Here is an 18,135-nt window from a genome sequence, read left to right as displayed (position 1 = left end):
GAGATATTTCACCTGCCAGCTCCTGCTCATCTGACATTTGAAGGGTGTTTTATCCCCCCAGCTGGTGGAGGAGCATCCATCGTTCTCTGGGAAGTCTGTGGTGCCGAATCTTTTTGGGGATGGATGAGGATCGGAGCCAGCTGAGGTTTCCAGGAGGGTGGTCAGACCTTTCAACAGCTTTTCCCAGTGAAAAGATTCCCTCGGGATCAGTGGGCAACCCAGGAGCTGTGTGAGGGGGATTTAGCCACAGACCTGTGTCCTTGAGGATGATTATGCAGATGGGCATAATTAAATCTGTGAATAATTTTTGTCTGCCACAATTGCTCCCTGGATTATTTTATGCCTTTTTAATCCCTCTGTCTCTGACTGAGAGCTGCCTCCTGGAATGTCCCAGTGCTGGCTGGAAACCCAGGATGGGTTTTGTATTTTTTAGGGTTTCAAAGCCTCATCCCTTCCCTAAAAGATGGAAAATGCTTGAACTGAGGGCTCCCACTAAAAGGAAGACAAGTCTAAATACAAGACTGTGGAGCAAAGGGCTTCTTTTTTATGTAATACAGAGAAAATTGAGGGGGAAAAAATGTTCAGCCCTCAGTGAATTTTTCAATTATTTCAGCACCAAACCCCCTATTCCTGTTAGTAAAGGATTTTAATTTAATCAGACAATCATGGAATGGTTTAGTTTGGAAGGGACCTGGAAGATTATCCCGTTCCAACTCCTCTGCCATGGGCAGGGACACCTTCCACATCCCCAGGTTGCTCCAAGCTCCATCCAGCCTGGCCTGGAACACTGCCAGGGATGGGGCACCCACAGCTCCTCTGGGAATTCCATACCAGGGCCTCACCACCCCCACAGGGAGGAATTTCTTCCTAATACCGGATCTAATCTACCCTCCTTTAGCACTTTTTTTTGCCCCAAATTAAGGGTGAAGTTCAGTGATAATCCAACTAAAACTTCTCCTGATGGTTAACGAGGTAGAGGGAAGATAAGCCACCTCTAAAAACTCCCAACAGCTGATAAACTGTGCATTTATTAGACTTTAGATTTAGTCCCAACATATGACTATGACCAGCAAGCAACAGCCAGAGGGAAAAGGAGAAAAAAAAGAAAAAAGAAAAAAAAAAGAGATGTTGTTGGAAAGTTTTGAAGACAAGCAAACTCTGTGTGTGCAGAATCTTCCCCCATCTGCTGCATTTCACTCTGTTCTCACAGTCTTGAGTAACAGACCCCAACTAATTGCAGAGTTTTGCCTGCAAATCCATAGCCTGGTTATTTTTAACCGACCATTTCTTCTTTTTCCAGAATCTCTCCAGGATGCAGAAAGGCCGTAATTTTCCCACCTCCCTAATGCAAGCAGAAGTTGGTGGCAGGGGTTGTTGTGTCCATTAGGACAGGACAGGAAGATTTGCCCACAGGGAATGTGGACTGCAGCAGCAGGCATCTCCCGTGGCTGGTGAAGCCTGAGAGTGAAACCTGAGCCATTTTTGGGGGTTTCCAGGCCACACCCTCACTAAGGTGGTGTTTTTGGAGCTCCCACCACAGGTAGGGAGGACCTTGTGGGTTCTGGGATGTTGTCCTTTCCTTCTGGGTCGTGTGGGCAGTGAGAGTCCACTCTCCCCCTTCACATGGTTCCAGTGACACAAAAATAACAGCAAAAGGCTCGGAATTGTTTGGATTGGAAGGGACCTGAAAGATCCCCTCATTCCAACCCCCAGCCAAAGGGGTTGGAATCCCAACCTTCCACTAAACCAGCTTGCTCCAAACCTTACCCAGCCTGGCCTTGAGCTCTTCCAGAGATGTGGAATCCAATCTCCTGATGATTAAACCTCTGAGAAGGGGTCTGGAGGTTCATCTTTACTCCCTAAGATGGAAGGGTACAGGCTGGTAACTGATAACACATAGGGATTAAAAAAAACCCTCAAACTTCTGTTAATTAAGTGACTGACTTTGAGAAATGCCAGCCAAGTATTGTGTGTATAGAGGGCTATAGATACCCAGGTTTAGAAGCAGATACACATTCTTAAAATAAAAATATTCTTTCCACGAAATAGCACAAATATCTGTGGAACTGTGGCCACCCTCGCTAATCAATTATATTTTCCCAGCAGCAGTAGGAGTCTCTGTAGCTGGCAGGATTCTGTCATGCAGGACATGCCAGGATGTCTCCTTATCTCACTGACAACGTGAAAACTAATTGGGATAAAAACCCCCACGCAGCTGCTGGGCTTCCCCCAGCAGGAGAAACAGCCCTCACGTGGGTTGGGTGGGTGTTTGCAATGTAGGTCACTGCAGAAAAGCTTTTGTGAGGGCCACCTTCCTGCTGGGTGAGTGACAAGTGTCTCCTCCTGCAGCCCCAGCAAGTCTGGCAGGCACAGCCAGGGCTGTCTGATGACACCCAGGATTTTAGGGCAAGAAAGAAGAGTTGAATCTGTGAAACTCAGGAGCTGGGTGAGAATTTGGAGGCAGGTGAGCAGTTCACACCTAAATGTTGGTTGTTTTTTTTTTTTCAGCTCGTTCTGGGGCAGGAACATTGCAGGGTCAGGATGTGGAGGAGTCACCATCCCAGGAGGTGCTCAAGAAGCGCCTGGATGTGGCACTTGGTGCCACGTGCTGGGTGACAGGGGTCAGTCAAAGGCTGGGCTAGATGATCTCCGAGGTCTTTTCCATCCTAAAAGATCCCGTGATTCCCAGCATGCAAACAGCCCGAAGCTTTTCCATATGTGCTGTGGAAAAGGCCCTGGTGCTGGAGGAATCCTAAAAGTTTCACTCGTCTGATTCCTTCAGAGCGGGGGAGCATTGCTCCTATGAGGAAAAGCTGAGAGAATTGGGGCTATTTAGCATGGAAAATAGAAGGATCCACGAAAAGCTTATTGAAATCTTTCAATACTTAAAGGGAGTTTATAAGAAAGATGTAAACAGAGTTTTTCGTAGGGTGTGTAGGGACAGGACAAGGGGTGATGGTTTTAAACTGAAAGAAGGGAGGTTTAGACTGGCTCTAAGGAATAAATCTGTTGTGGTGGGAGTGGTTAAACACCAGATGAGGTTATCCAGAGAAATTTCCATCCCAGGAAACATTCAAGGTCAGGTTGGATGGGGCTCTGAGCAACATGATCTGGTTGAAGATGGCCCTGATCATTGCAGGAGGTTGGACTAGAAGACCAAAAGCTCATTTAAAGTTTATTTCCAACCCGAACCATTCCATGATTCTGTTATAAGGTGGACTGAATGTCACCTGCTCAGATGGAGTTCTATCAGCTGAGATGAGGATCCCACCCCAAATTCCTTCAAGCCAGTAATTCCAGGGGCACATCCATGCGATCCATGTGATTCAGGGTCCATCCTGAATTGCATTAGATTGCCAAGAAAGCAGCAAAGCCAAAGTCCTCCCTGAAGATAGAGAAGTGTCCCCACTCCCCATTTCTTTCACAGGACCAGACATTTTTGCTGCTAAGAAGTTTTGGTTGCTGCAAGCTGAGGCAGGACTGAGGTGGGTTAAACCCTGCCTGGCCTAAGAACTTCCAGCTGGATGTCACAAACCCCCACAGATCCAAAGTGCTTGAAATTCCTGTGCAGAGGGCAAAGTCTGCAATGTCCCATCATTCTGATGGGTTTGATAGCTGCTCTATAAAATTAAGGATGTGAAATTCCTGATGTGATCCTTTGCCCATGAACATCTTTGTTTCTCTTACCTGCCACAGTCCAGCCCAAACACTGTGTTGGACACACAGCTCTAAAAAAAATGATAATAAATAATAAAATCCCTGAAAATTAGTTAATTATGAATAAAAAACTTTCTGAATTTATAGATCATAGTACAACTCATTAAAAAACCAAAAATAATAAAAATAACAATAAAAGGGGCATATCTTTGTTGATGGCACCTTGTGTCACAATCTTGCTTTTATTCCTAGGCCTTTCCCATCTGTCTACAAAACCTCTCCTAGGTTTTTTTTTTTTTCTTTTCTTATGGAATTCCCTGTCCCATCCCAAGGGACCCACCCAAGTATGGAATTGGTGGGAATCCTCGGGCACAAGGAGACGTGGTGTGCCTCAGCCCACCCACAATGGATAAATTCTTGTCGATGATTTGGGTGTCCAGCTCCAAGTGCTTCTGGAAATAACTAAAAGACACCTTCACCCCAGTTCCTCAGGGTGCCCAGCTCAGGCAGGTGCCAGCAAACTGAAAGAGGAGAGATTTAAATGAGATTTTGGGAGGAGGACCTGCACTCAGAGGGTGATGAGGCAGTGGCACAGGTTTCCCAGTGAAGGTGTGACTCACATCTTCCCTGGAAACATCCAAGGCCAAGTTGGATTTGGGCTTGGAGCAACCTGGTTGGAACAAGGTCTTGAAGGTGCCTCCCAACCCAAACCATTCCACGATTCCGTTCTATGATTCCATGAAAAGTAACTGCCTTCTTCCCTATAAACTTGCCTGGAAAAGTGCAGACATTTCCAGGACACCAAAATCATGGAGAAATGATCCTGTCTCTGGAGAAGTCCTCTCTGTCCTGAGGACGTGCTACAAACCTACCAGAAAATAGCAATAGCCATTATTTCTCTAAGGGATGCATTCCAGGGGTTTAAAAAGAAGGAATTCCAAGGATTTCAAAGGCAACTTGAAGGCTGTTTTTTGTAGGGATGGTTTGGGAAAGGGGCAGTGGATTTGAGTCTGTTCTGCTTAATTCAATCAACCACTGATTCGGATGACAGGATCTTTATTAAAGCTGGAATTTGGTATAATTTGCATTTAGAAGCAACTCCAAATGCCCTCTTTTTTTGGCATCAGCTCATTTGATGCAGAGAGAGCGAAGGCCACATTTAATCAGAGTTCTTGTGTAGAAATCAGAGACCTTCTGAATTTACTAAAAACAGAGCTTTGATTGAAGATTTTCATCTCTAATTACAATTTAACATGGTAAGAAATTTAACTAAGGCATATTTAAGTGGTAATTAAGACTGTTATGAGTTTTTAAATTGATAATATACTAGCTCTGAAAGTCCCAATATTATGTGCCAGACACATTGACATGAGGTCACAGCTCTGAGGAGCATTTGGTTAGCCCTGAGTCATTCTTGCCACCAAAAGTTTCCACTAAACCTAAATTCTCATGTTAAAAACAGATGAAAAATGCCTGTTTTGTAAATTCAAAATTATTCCAGAGTTTGCCTTAGCTTCACAGATTAGTCGGTCTCAGACAGACAAACAAAAAAACAGCAGGAAGCAGAAAATGTGTAGGAGATGCAGCCTCTCATTTAAAAAATATTTTGATTGTCTGATTCGAAATGACATTTATTCCATCAGAAGTACTTTTGAACATAAATCAAAATCTGGGCACTGAAGTGAAACATTCCCTTCTAGTGAAAGCATTATCAACTTTCCAGTTTACCAGAGGAAAACAATGTTTGATCAGACTTTATGCAAAATAGGCTACTGGGCTTTTTCTTTCTGCTGCAGACCACAAGGAAAGTAATAAATCCACTTTCCACAAGATTCTCCTATTAAGGGGTTCATTTCTGGGTTGGAAAATGCATTTATCAGAAATGAAGATGCAGGATCTGAAGGGACTTCATGATACTTTTATAAATGACCTGATAAAGTTCCCCACTCCCAGCAAGTATTTGGAAGCCTGTTTCTCCACGGAACATCAATATTCAGAGGGGTCAGAAATTCCTTTCAGTATTCCACGCACAGTCCTTAATAAATTGGTCAGCCAGAAAAGTGTGAAAGCTGCAGAAAATATCATAGCAAGCCAAAAAGTTGCGAAGACATAATTTTAAAATAACGCTGGGTTGCCCCACTTCTCCAGCAAAGTTCCTCAATATGTGCATAATTTCCAAAGTTGTGCCCCACCGAGACAAAGTTCCCACTTGAGATTCACGGGGTGGACTTGGAGGTGCTGGAGGAGCTGGGATTTTCTGCCTTCTAAAAGGGGATTCGCAGGCGCGTGCACACCTCTATTTCTGCCTCGCTGCTAAGTAGAGCACGAGCCATCCCTGCACCACATGAGAGGGAAAACACATCCACAGTTCAGGGAAAGCTGGGAATGTCGGAGTCTCGGCTGAGGAGATGAGAAAGGTGCTGTTTGCATATTAAAACACACGTGAAAGTAGCTGTCTTGGGTTGAAAAATGTAACCAAAAATGTGTATTCTGTTTTCATCTGTTGAAACCGGTTGGGAGATATTGTTCTTGTATCCTCTTCCACCCCTTTTCCTCCGAGGGACATCCCCTGTGAATGGGCCATTGAAGGCTCTCCCATGACTGATAACATCACCTCATCCCATTGGGAGATGCTCCACCCAGTGGGAGGAGCCAAAGCCTTTCCACCGGGATAAAACCAGCAATTCCAAACACCAATTCAGCCAGTTTTTCCACTGAATTCTCGGAAGAAGACAGGAGCCTCTCACCACTGGACCCTTTTTTCTCCAGGATCATCTCTACTTCACAGAACAACATCCGTTACTCCAGGAGGATTTATTTTGGACTGTTTCCAACACCCTGACAGCAGGGTGTCAGGTTGTATCTCTGACTCTGTCAGGGTTTTCTAGGACTTGTGTTTGTTCACTTGTTTGGTTTTTTGTACTACTGTATTTTTCTTTTTTTTTTTAATATTCCTAGTAAACAACTGTTATTCCTATTCCCATATTTTTGCCTGAAATCTCCTAATTGCAAAATTGTAATAATTTGGAGGGAGGGGGTTTTTTTTACATTCTCCATTCCAAGAGAAATGTCAGTTTTCCCTGACAGATACCTGTCTTTCCAAAATAAGACAATGGCTAAGAATGGGTATCCACTGCAGAAATGGAAAGCAGATTCCTGAGGGCTGCCCAGATTGGTCTTGATGAGCCTGAGAGCAGAGTTTGGGGGGAAGAATCTTTTTTTTTTCCTTTCCCTAACTTGGGTAAGGGGATTTTATTTCCAAAAAGGGCAACTTCTGCTCTACGCTGCAGGCCAGGAAATCAAATTTGTGAAGTGCAAAACAATGGAAAAATAATCTTTTTGTACTCAGTGGTGCCTGGCACATTCAACTACACCTTGAGGGTTTTATTTGATACTGATCTGGTCTCTTGGTTCAGCCTCAATAAATAACTAGTGAGATGTGACTCTATTTTCAAGAGCAGTTTTCAGCTGAATGGAGCCTAAATCTGAGAGTCTATATTTATGAAGATCTTTGTCTTTCCTGTCATGTTTACATGGCCTTCCTCACTCCTGGAAAAATCAGTCTAAGCTGATTTTAAGAATTCTACTCAAAGACACTGAAATTCCTGGGATATCTATGCCATCATTTGACTCATCTCAGCATTAGGAAGTTTCTTCACAACTTTCTTCTGGAGGGCAAACTTGTGGCTTCTTGTGGTACCTTCCACAGTCACAGAATTGTGGAATTGTTTGGACTGGAAGGGACCTTAAAAATCACGGAATTGCAACACCCTACCATGGGTATGGACTCCTTCCACTACCCCAGGTTGCTCCAACCTCTATCCAGCCTGGCCTTGGACACTTCCAGGGATGGGGCAGCCACAGCTTTTTCTGGAAAGCGTGTGCCAGAGCCTCACCAGCTTCACAGGAAGTTCCTTCCCAATATCCCAGAAATCCCTGTCCTCTGTCAAATTAACGCCATTCCCTGTGTCCTGTCTCTCCATCCCTTGTCCCAAGTCCCTCTCCAGCTCTCCTGGAGCCTCTTTAGGCACTGGAAGGGTCTCTGAGGTCTCCCTGGATCCTTCCCTTCTCCAGGCTGGACATTCCCAGCTCTCCCAGCCTGGCTCCAGAGCAGAGGGGCTCCAGCCCTTGGAGCATCTCCGTGGCCTCCTCTGGACTCTCTCCAGCAGCTCCACGTCCTTCCTATGTCAGGGTCCCCAGAGATGGGGCAGTGCTCCAGGTGGGGTCCCTCAACCTTCTGATCACACATTATAGGTCTGGAAATAAACCCATCCCTTCCGCTTTTCCCATTCCAGGGTTCAGCAATTCTCATTCAGTGAAGAGAACCTTGAAACCATGGATGCCACAGTCCCTCTACATCCAAATTCAGGTTCCAAAACTTGTCCCAAACTTGAGAAAGGGTTCTCTTACCCAGACAGACTCTCTGGTGTAAAGGATTAGAGCATAAGGGATTGGAGCACACTGAGCTCTGTGTTCCTGGGTGAGCCAAGATAAAAGTTCAGCCCTTGGCCAAATGCTGAAGGGAGCTGAGAGAGGACAGCATTTAAAAGCTTTAGATTAAATCTGATTTATGTCTCTGTATTTGCCACCAAACTTAGGAGGAACTTTTGGTGAAGACTGGAAATTTGGAAAATTTGGAAAAAATGGCCATAGAGGGAAAGGTGTTAAAAGGGTTCAAAGTAGAATCAGAGAATCAAAGAATTAGAGAATGGTTTGGTTTGGAAAGGACCTGGAAAATCATCTGGTTCCAACCCCTGCTATGGGCAGGGACACCTTCCACTAAACCAGGGTGCTCCAAGCCACATCCAACCCCTTGAACACTTCCAGGGATGGAGCCACAAATACTCCTGTAACCTGTACTTCAACTCTCTTTTCAAAGCTTGGAATAAATCCACTTTTTTTTTTCTGTGTGCAAACAGTGGGATGGTCACCACAAGTCAAGCTGACCTTTATAGGCCACAAACCTACAGGCAAGAACATTCTGGAAATTTATTCCAGCCAGTATCCCCAGAACAGAGACCATCCAGAGCTAAAAACAAACAAACAAAGAAAAGCAAAATATGAGCTGCCTAGCAGTGAAGTCACTGCCAATGCACAGTGCACAATTCAATTTTCAGGGCTGCACTAAAACACCAAAAGCTGCTGCCTGTAACACTCAGAGAGCTGTTGTTTTAACTTTCCACTTGCGTCAGTGTCTAGTACCTTTCAAGATGACAGCTTATTTGTAACTTATTCAACCCGATGCCTCCTGAGCAATGAAATGTGCCCCTGGGACGTTCTTTTTTCCTTTTCCTCTCCGTCTCACATTTTACATCCCTCATACATTTCAACAAGTTCATAATAACTTTGCTTTGCCTCGCTGCTCTGATTGCTCCCATCCCCGGGTTATTTACCAAGCGGAGGTGCTGCTGCAGAAAGGACAAACAGATTAAGGAATTCAGCACTTTGCTGTGTCAATAAGAAAATTGCACCTCTCTCTGCACATGGGGAAAAAGCAGGGCACTGGAAGAGGCACAGCAGTCAATCTTTGCTCTGCCTTCTGGATCGTGGGGACAAGGAAGCAGAAAATAACCCCCTTTTTCCTGAATTTTCAGAGAATATTGCGGTGTTCTGGCTGCAGAGCACACATCACGGAAATAACAATGTGTTTTTATCTTTTACATTTTATTAGGCAGGGTGGGGGAGCCGCTGTTTGAGAACACTGCCTAAACACACGTTTGGGCTGACAAAATGGAGCTGTAAATTCCTTTACGTAGGAGAAAGGCACCAAAATTCTCCCATCATCTGTGAACCCCAGGTTTGCAGTGAAAATCCATTGGCTGAGTGTTGCAATATTCCCAGTGCACCTGGATTGGTACATGCCATTCTGGCAGTGAATATCCAATAGATTTAACCTATAAACATTTATAGAATCTTGGAAGGGTTTGGGTTGGAAGGGACCTTCAAGATCATCTCGTTCCAACCCTCTGCCATGGGCAGGGACACTTTCCTAGACCAGGTTACTCCACTTAAATTTTTACCAACCGAGGCCACAGGTGCTGCAGAGAAATACTGGAGGATTTCAGCAGCATGGAAGCTGATATTCCAACTTCTTAGAAAAGTTTAAAGAGTTTTAGAAGCTGTTTTGGGATTGAATTCCTCTCAACACATTTTCAGAAACTGGAGACCTTCCAAAGGAAAGAGGTCCTGTGGACATTTCATCAAGTCCTCGTGAGCTCCTTGCAGCTCAGGATATTCTGTGATTCTGTGTGGTAAATGCTGGACTGCAAAGTCTGATCCTCAACAAGCAAAATCCCTGTTAACTCAGAAGTTCACCAAAATAGAAAATTCGAAGTTAAAAATATCCCTCCAGCACCAGATGACTTTGTTCCCTGGAAAGTAGGGCTCGTCAAAGAAACCTGTTATCTGTTCAAGGAGATTTCATGTCTGGGTGATAAAGAAAGTCATGATGATAAAACCTACTTTGGTTCCACTGGATTGTAACCAGGCGCCTTCAGGATTGAAGCTTCTGCCAAATAAAGGAACAAAAAGACACATCTTGCATCAATTAAAACCCGTCTCAGTCCAGCAAATTCTAATTTGAATGAGGAGGGAAAGATCTGCAGTGATTTTTATCTTCGTTGCAATTACCTTAAGAGAAGATTTTGAGCAAATATTGTTCAATATTTTTATAATAAGGGAAAATGGGTTGAAAGAGAGTAGGTTTAGATGGGATTTGGGGAAGAAATTCCTTACTCTGAGGGTGCTGAGGCCCTGGCTAAGGTTTCCCAGAGCAGTGGCTGCCCCATCCCTGTGGCTGCCCCATCCCTGGAAGTGTCCAAGGCCAGGCTGGATGGGGCTTGGAGCAACCTGGGATAGTGAAAGGTGTCCATGCCCATGGCAGTGGGGTGGAACTGGATGATATAAAGACCCTTCCAACCCAAAGAATTCCATTATTCCATGATCCTGTATTAATTTTAAGGTGCAAAATCACATCAGGTCATTCAAGTGGATAAGGAGCGGTTTTCTTGTGTAGTTTTCAACGCTTAACACAACATCTGAGATAGCAAGGAGGGCAAACTTCATAATTTTGAGTTATGCAAGAGAAAGTTGCATGAATCAAAGTGTCGGAAATTGAATTTAGTTGAATTTAGCCGTGAAATAAGACAGTATTTCCAAAAAGTGGAAATAATTATATTCACTGGGAGTTTAAAAGTGGACACAGTGATCTGAGTATTCCCTGGAAACTCCAAGACAGAAATAGCAGTTTGCTGAAAATCAAGATTTACCATTTGTTGGTCTTTTTGAAAGACATCTTCTAAATGGGGAAAAAAGCAAAAATCATCCATATTTCCATGAAACTGGAAGCTCCCAGATCCCAGAAGTTTCTCAGTAAATCTTACACTCCTGTACACTTCATTACTAGCTGGCAATTAGCAAACCCATTAAATGCTGGCTAATGAGAATGCTGATTGCACTGAGCAGCTGCAGGTGGCTCCCAGCACTCCCAGTCCTGGGGCAGATCCTCCATCTCACTGCCCAAGGCTGGGAATTATCCATCTTCCCAAATCCCCAGCTCTGGAACAGCCCTATCAGAGCCATCTGCTCCAGAGCTGGAGAGGGCCCAACGGATAAAACACCCGGCTCTGGATAAATCCAGCAAAAGACCAACATAACGTGAGGAAAACTGTTCCTGGCTTTGAGAAACACAGATCTGGATGTGATTAAAGTTCATGGAATCCCAATATTGGGAACTGGTGAGGCACCTCCAATCCTGGGGCCCTCATGAGAAGAAGGACATTGAGGGGCTGGAGCGTGTCCAGAGAAGGGAATGGAAATGGGGAAGGGTCTGGAGCACCAGGAGCAGCTGAGGGAGCTGGGAAAGGGGCTCAGCCTGGAGAAAAGGAGGCTCAGGGGGGACCTTCTGCTTCTCTACAATTCTCTTGAGAAGAGATTGTGGTGTGATGAGGGTCAACCTCTTCTCCTGGGAAACGAGAGATGGGAAAAGAGGAAACAGCTTCAAGCTGCACCAAGGGAAGAATTAGGTTGGATATTAGGGAAAATTTCTCCACCTGAAGGAGTGACTAAGCAGTGGAACAGGCTGCCCAGGGAAAGGCTGGAGTCACATCCTGGGAGGTGTTCAAAAAACCAGGCTGACCTGGCACTTTGTGGTGTGGTTTAGTGGATGTGGTGGGAATTCAGCTGGAGGTTGGACTTGATGATCTTGAAGGTCTTTTCCAAACTCAGTGATTCTGTGAAACCTGAAGAAAACTTTAAATAAAATCTTTCTTTCAAAGATCCTGTCATTTTCGTGTGTTTTTGTGGCAAAAGGAACACAATGGGAGCAGCAAGGTTGATTCTGGAAGGAGGGAAATAAAAATTCCATGGGTGCCTGTGGCAGAGCAGGTGCTGGTGTTCCTTTGAGAGGGGAACTCAGCCCTGCAGGGGCTGGATTGCAAAGCCAGTCGGACTTTGCCGTGGGTTACGCAACCAAAAATGTTTATTCTGTTTTTCCATCTGTTGAAACTGTTTGGGGAGATGTTTTCCTTATTTCTTGTATAACCCATTCCTCATAACTCCGGGGGGAGGGGGGGTCTGATGATCTTTATCAGATGCCGTCTGATAAAGGGCCAGCTGTTAAAACCAGGTGGGGCAGGGTTCCTTATATCTTCCAGGACCCTTCCTCCCTCTGGGGGATATCTTCTGTTAATGAGCCATTAAGGCTCACCAATGGCTGAGAACATTACATCATCCCATTGTGAGATGCTCCACCCAGTGGGAGGAGCCAGCCATTCCTATCTAGATAAAAACCGAGACTCAGGAACACCAGGTGTCTGCTTTTCCACTGGATTCCCATCCCACCACCACTGGACCCTTTTCTACAGGGTCATCTCTGCTCCAACAGAACCCCATCTGTTTCTCCAGCAGGATTTATTTGGACTGCTTCCAACACTTTCCAACAGGGTGTCAGGTTGTATTCCTGACTCTGTCAGGGTTTCTAGGATTTTTGTTTGTTTTTGTACTACTACATTTATATTTTTAATATTCCTAGTAAAGAACTGTCATTCCTATTCCCAAATCTCTGCTTGAAAGCCTTTAATTGCAAAATTATAATAATTTGGAGGGATGGGGAGGGGTTACATTCTCCATTCCAAGGTAAACTCCATTTTTCCCTGGCAGACATCTGTCTTCCCAAACCAAGACAGACTTTCGGAGGTTTTCTTCCCCAAATTTTCACACCTGTGGCCTGCAACGATGAAAGATCAGCGTTCATCCCAATTCTCCCTGTGTGACAAACTCCTGTCACTCTGGCAGCATTGGGAGCCCAAAGCACAGATAAACCACTGCAGCTCTTGATGTTAATTCCAGCAGAACCTTCCAGCATCGAAAGTTCAGCATCATTATTAATTCAAAACCCTTTGAGTGCAGCACTCCACCCCCAGCCCTGCACTCCACACAATTCAACTTACTTTACTTTTATTTCATCTAATTACAAAGCATTACTCACGAGAATGACGGATTTTATTACTCACAATTATACAATTTCTGTGTTCTCTAGTCCTAACAAAAAGAAAGTACAGAAAAAGAAGTTATTTGAGAAAAAAAAAGACTCCCCTTAATAACAAATGACTTAATTTTAAGAAAGAATTTTGATGCCAAGACACAACTTTTGCTGAATTTGCCAGTTTGGTTCAAACTCTTCCCGTGTTTGACATCTAATAAATGCCACATGAAGTAATTCTGTAGCGAGCTTCAAATTTGTCACTCTTGTGACTAATTCCTTTTAATTAGACTTAACAATATATAAGGGAAAAAAATGTCATCATTTAAAGTGAAGTCAATGATGTATTGATTGGATAAGGACTTAACAGCATAAGTAGTTTGTTAGAAAATGATTCAAGTGAGCAAATTTTTAATTTCAGGCCATTTCTTTTCACTCTCCTGGGTCCCATTGTACATAGCAGCAATATCCTTCCTGATTTTCCCTACATCCCACATTCACAGGTGCATAAGGCTTTAGGGAATTCTGCTCATAAACATGGTCATTTCAAGCATATGAATTAAAATTATTAAATATTCTGATAAAATAAGGCATTTTGAAGACATCCAGAGGAGAAACAGCCCCCTTATCCCAATTATTTTGACCACAGCTGATACATGGCAGTAACAGCAAAGGCAAAAACAATGGAAATTTATCCCCAGATATTTGAGGAAATAAAATGTGAGAAGGCAGATTTTTGGCATCACTTTTCAGCCATACATCCATGACATCACGCGGGATCACCCTGCACCACTTCACCAAATCTGAACAAGTTTGCAAGATTTCTTTTTGCTTGGGTGGAAATGTCTGAAAAGCTCCTCTTTGGCGGTTGAGATGAATCTTTGTGCAGCTCTCTCCAGTTCAGAATTCCACTTTTTTTTTTTTTTTTTTTTTTTTTTTTTTACCTTTTTTTTTTTTGTGAGAGTTGCCTTCAGCATAAATGAACTGCCCAAAATTGTGTCATCTTAACCCAGATCTTTTCTAAAGCATCAGTGGAATTTATTCTTTAGCATCACCACGATCATGGAGTGTTATCTACAGTGGTGGAGGGTTGTTATAGTACTTTTATCCATGTTTGCTTGAAAAGTCTTTCTCTGGGATTTCCTCCTCTTCTGCTTTTTATACAGAATAAAATGAAATTTTACTGAATTGTCATTTAAGATGGCCTGAGGGAAACATCAGATCCTGAAAAATCCATCCAGATTTAAACCATCCTTCAACTCCTGCAGGGCACAGGTCCTTCCCAGCCAGACCAGCCTTGAGGGACGGCTGCTGAGTCTGGGATCTCCCAAAATTTGTTTGCAAGCAGTTACTCCACCCTAAGCAGTTTGGATATTCAGAGAACTCCTTTGGGAAGAGGGGTAGGAAATTAAACGAGATCGGGAATTCAGACTGAGATTTTTTCTCCTTTCTTTATTCCAAAAGTGCTGCAAAACAATTAACTTAGTCCTACTCGTTAGTCTTATGCTAATGAACATCATTGTTAACGCCTGAGTGATATCCTGAATTACTTAGGAAAGCAGTGGTCTTACCCTTATGTCCACTGACAAGGGTTGATTTATAGCAATTAAATAGTTGATTTATAACAATTAAATAGTTGATTGACAAAAAGAAATATTTGATTTACAGTAATTCATGAAGAATGTGGGAGAGCAGGGATGGACCTGAGAGCTGGGGTAGGACAGTAATTTGAGACTGGAGTTCCTTTTGGGCTGAAACCTGGAATTTCTCAGCAGCAGTTCCACAACGCACAGATAATGAGGAATTATTAAACCTGTCAGACTTATCAATGAACAAATATCAAGAAATCTTAGGAATATCAGAAATACTGAGACCACCAAAGCAGACAGATGTGCTGAAACCAGTTCCTGACCAGAGGAAGGAAGACCAGCTAACTTTAGCTGGTTATCTTCTTGTGTTTTCCTGTGGTTTTCAGGAGCTGAGGGGAAGTATTATTAAGCCTGTAAGATTTTCCAGTGTCAACCTCCCATGTTACTGCACCCTGCCCATCCCTTTTTTCCTTTTGTTTTGTCATACAGTGGCAGTATCTGATGAAAACCCTTAGTAAGGATGCTGCAGGAAGATAAAAAAATTGACTGTTTAGAATTTGGAATCATCTTAAGGATTTGTGTATTTAATTCTGAAGGATCTTGTTCCCATCTCGTCCCCTTGTCTAATAAATCCATGGGTCAAAATCTGACTGTGACACTCAGCACTTTTAAAAGGCTTCAGTGTCTTCTGCAGAAACTCCTTTGGAGCAATTTTGGCAGATTTGTCATTGTATTTTGGGCCTCCCATACAGGGTTCTCCAAGGGAAATGTTGAAATGTTGTACAAGGTTAGGTGAATTGGTGAATAAAGCTGATCAGATGGATTTCTTGCCATTCCACACAGAATTTCTAGTGATAATTACCATATTCATGGTTCTTTCACTGACTGGAAAAAAATAACCAAAACCTGTTGGTTTATTTCTAGTTTAAGTTGCAGGGTTAATTCATCTGTTACCTCAAAAAAAAAAAAAAAAAAAAAAAAAAAAAAAAAAAAAAAAAAAAAAAAAAAAGGCAGAATTTTACTCAAGTGGTTGAGTAAGGACAACATAAAATTGCAAAGCAAATAGGGAGGTCAAGTCAAGTCCTGCTCAGGCCCAGTGCCAGCAGAACACTTCAACTCATTGGAGTTGTAAAAATGTTCCTGATCAGTGAATTGGGATTGTATGGTGAGCCCCGAATTAATAAATATTGATTCTGGCTACACAAACTTCTTCTGGTAAGAAACTGAGTTTGGCTGGTTTAAAACTCCAGCTGCTGTCCGAGACACTGGACAAATCTTTTTCACAGTAATCCATCCTTTTCTCGCCTTCGTCTTTGCTTCCCAAGGATATGAACACTGATTAGATCTGGGAGTTTCTTGCACTCTGGGTCACAAAGGTGATGGCTCTGCTGCTGATGTCTCCTAGAGGCCTTGCTTGCACATATTCATATGCACAAAAATTCTGCATATTAATGCACACTTCTGAGATGCCAAACTTTTCTTTGGATTCGCTAAAAGTGGCTGAATTGGCTGCTTTTTATCCCTGCACAGTTCTCATGCCCAGGCAGTATCAGGAACCTTTTGTTTGTTGGACAAAGGATGGTGAAAGTGTGCTCTGGAGATATCCCAAAGCCAGCACAAGTAAACAGTGTGGCACTCTGCTGAGGTAAAAAAATCTTCTGAATTTAGGTCCCAACAGCCAACAAGTCTTCTTTTAACTTTTACCCAAGCATTTGTTCCCTCAGGACAGAACAATTTCCAGGAATAATCTTAGACTCTAGAGCCCCAGGTTAAAGCACAATCTCTCCTCATCAAGAGGCCTTGATCCCTCCTTTGTTCCCTCCAAGTGCCCTTTTATGAACAAATCCACTCCTGGGAATGCTCAAATGTGAATGGAAGCACCATGGCAAAGGTAGGGAGAGGCTTTGTCTTAGCACAAATGTCAGTGTAACCATCTGAGAGTTCCTTCTCCTGGAGAATCCATGTGAGGCAAATGTCCTTTGATGAACTCCAAGAAGATTTAAAGCTCATTGTAAACTCATCAGGGATGAGAGAAGATGAGGTGAGACAGAGAAAGGAAAACATCATGCTCTGAAGCAGCTGGAATTTGTGATGAGGGGTTGTCTTGGTTTGGAAAGACAGGTTTCTGTCAGGGAAAACTGAAGTTTCCCTTGGAATGGAGAATGTAAAAAACCTCCCTCCCTCCAAATTATTTTGCAATTAGGAGCTTTCAGGCAAAAATATGGGAATAGGAATAACAGTTGATTACTAGGAATATTTAAAAAAAAGAAAAAATACAAATACAGTAGTACAGAAAAAAAAACCCAAACAAGCAAACAAAAGTCCTAGAAAACCCTGACAGAGTCAGAGATACGACCTGACACCCTGCTGTCAGGGTGTTGGAATTGCAAATAAATCCTCCTGGAGTAACAGATGTTGTTCTGTGGAGTAGAGATGATCTTGTAGAAAAAAGGGTCCAGTGCTGGTGAGATGGGTCCTGTCTTCCTCCAAGGATTCAGTGGAAAACTGGCTGAATTGGTGTTTGGGATTGCTGGTTTTATCCCGGTGGAAAGGCTTTGGCTCCTCCCACTGGGTGGAGCATCTCCCAATGGGATGAGGTGATGTTATCAGTCATGTGAGAGCCTTCAATGGCCCATTCACAGGGGATGTCCCTCGGAGGAGGATGGGTGGAAGAGGATACAAGAACAATATCTCCCAACCAGTTTCAACAGATGAAAACAGAATACACATTTTTGGTTACATTTTTCAACCCAAGACAGGGGTGACAGTGCACCATCAGCAAGGAGACTCTGTCCCCACAGGGATCTGTTACAGATCTCTGTGGAGACTCTGGCATTAAATCCATCCTATATCTCAACCTCCTCTTTCTCCTGAGAGGAAAACAGCTGAGAGATAGCCAACACCATCAAATGAGGATTCTTATTATCAGCATCCCGTATTTGTTTCAAGTAGCAGCAGAGGAAGTTTCCCTGGACATCAGTTTACAACTTATCTGTTCTGGCAGCAAAACAAAACCCTGGCCAAAAATGCCCCTCAGGAATTAATGAATTTATTGCATCCAACCATCCACATCCTCTTTTTCTCTGTGGTGAATGGATCCAGATTTCTGATCTGAAGGTTAAAAGACTGGAAACAGTTCTTAAATAATGAACTGCTTTGTAAAGACAATGTTCTGCTGAAGGCCAGCAGTCAGAGCATGAATATCCAGCCTGAGCAGCCTGGTCTCGTGGGTGGATCCCTGCCCGTGGTGGGGATGTTGGGATTAGATCTTCTTTAAGGTCCCTTTAGCCAAGCCTTTCCATGATTCTATGGTCCGTGTTCCTTCTAATTAATTATCTGCTTTTTGGTTCCATAGTATCTCATTGAAGCTCATCTTGTTCCACCCCTCTGCTGTGGGCAGCGGCACCT

This window comes from Prinia subflava, chromosome 1 (assembly GCF_021018805.1).
Source record: "Prinia subflava isolate CZ2003 ecotype Zambia chromosome 1, Cam_Psub_1.2, whole genome shotgun sequence".
Lineage (NCBI taxonomy): Eukaryota > Metazoa > Chordata > Aves > Passeriformes > Cisticolidae > Prinia > Prinia subflava.
This window is presented reverse-complemented; position numbering follows the sequence as displayed.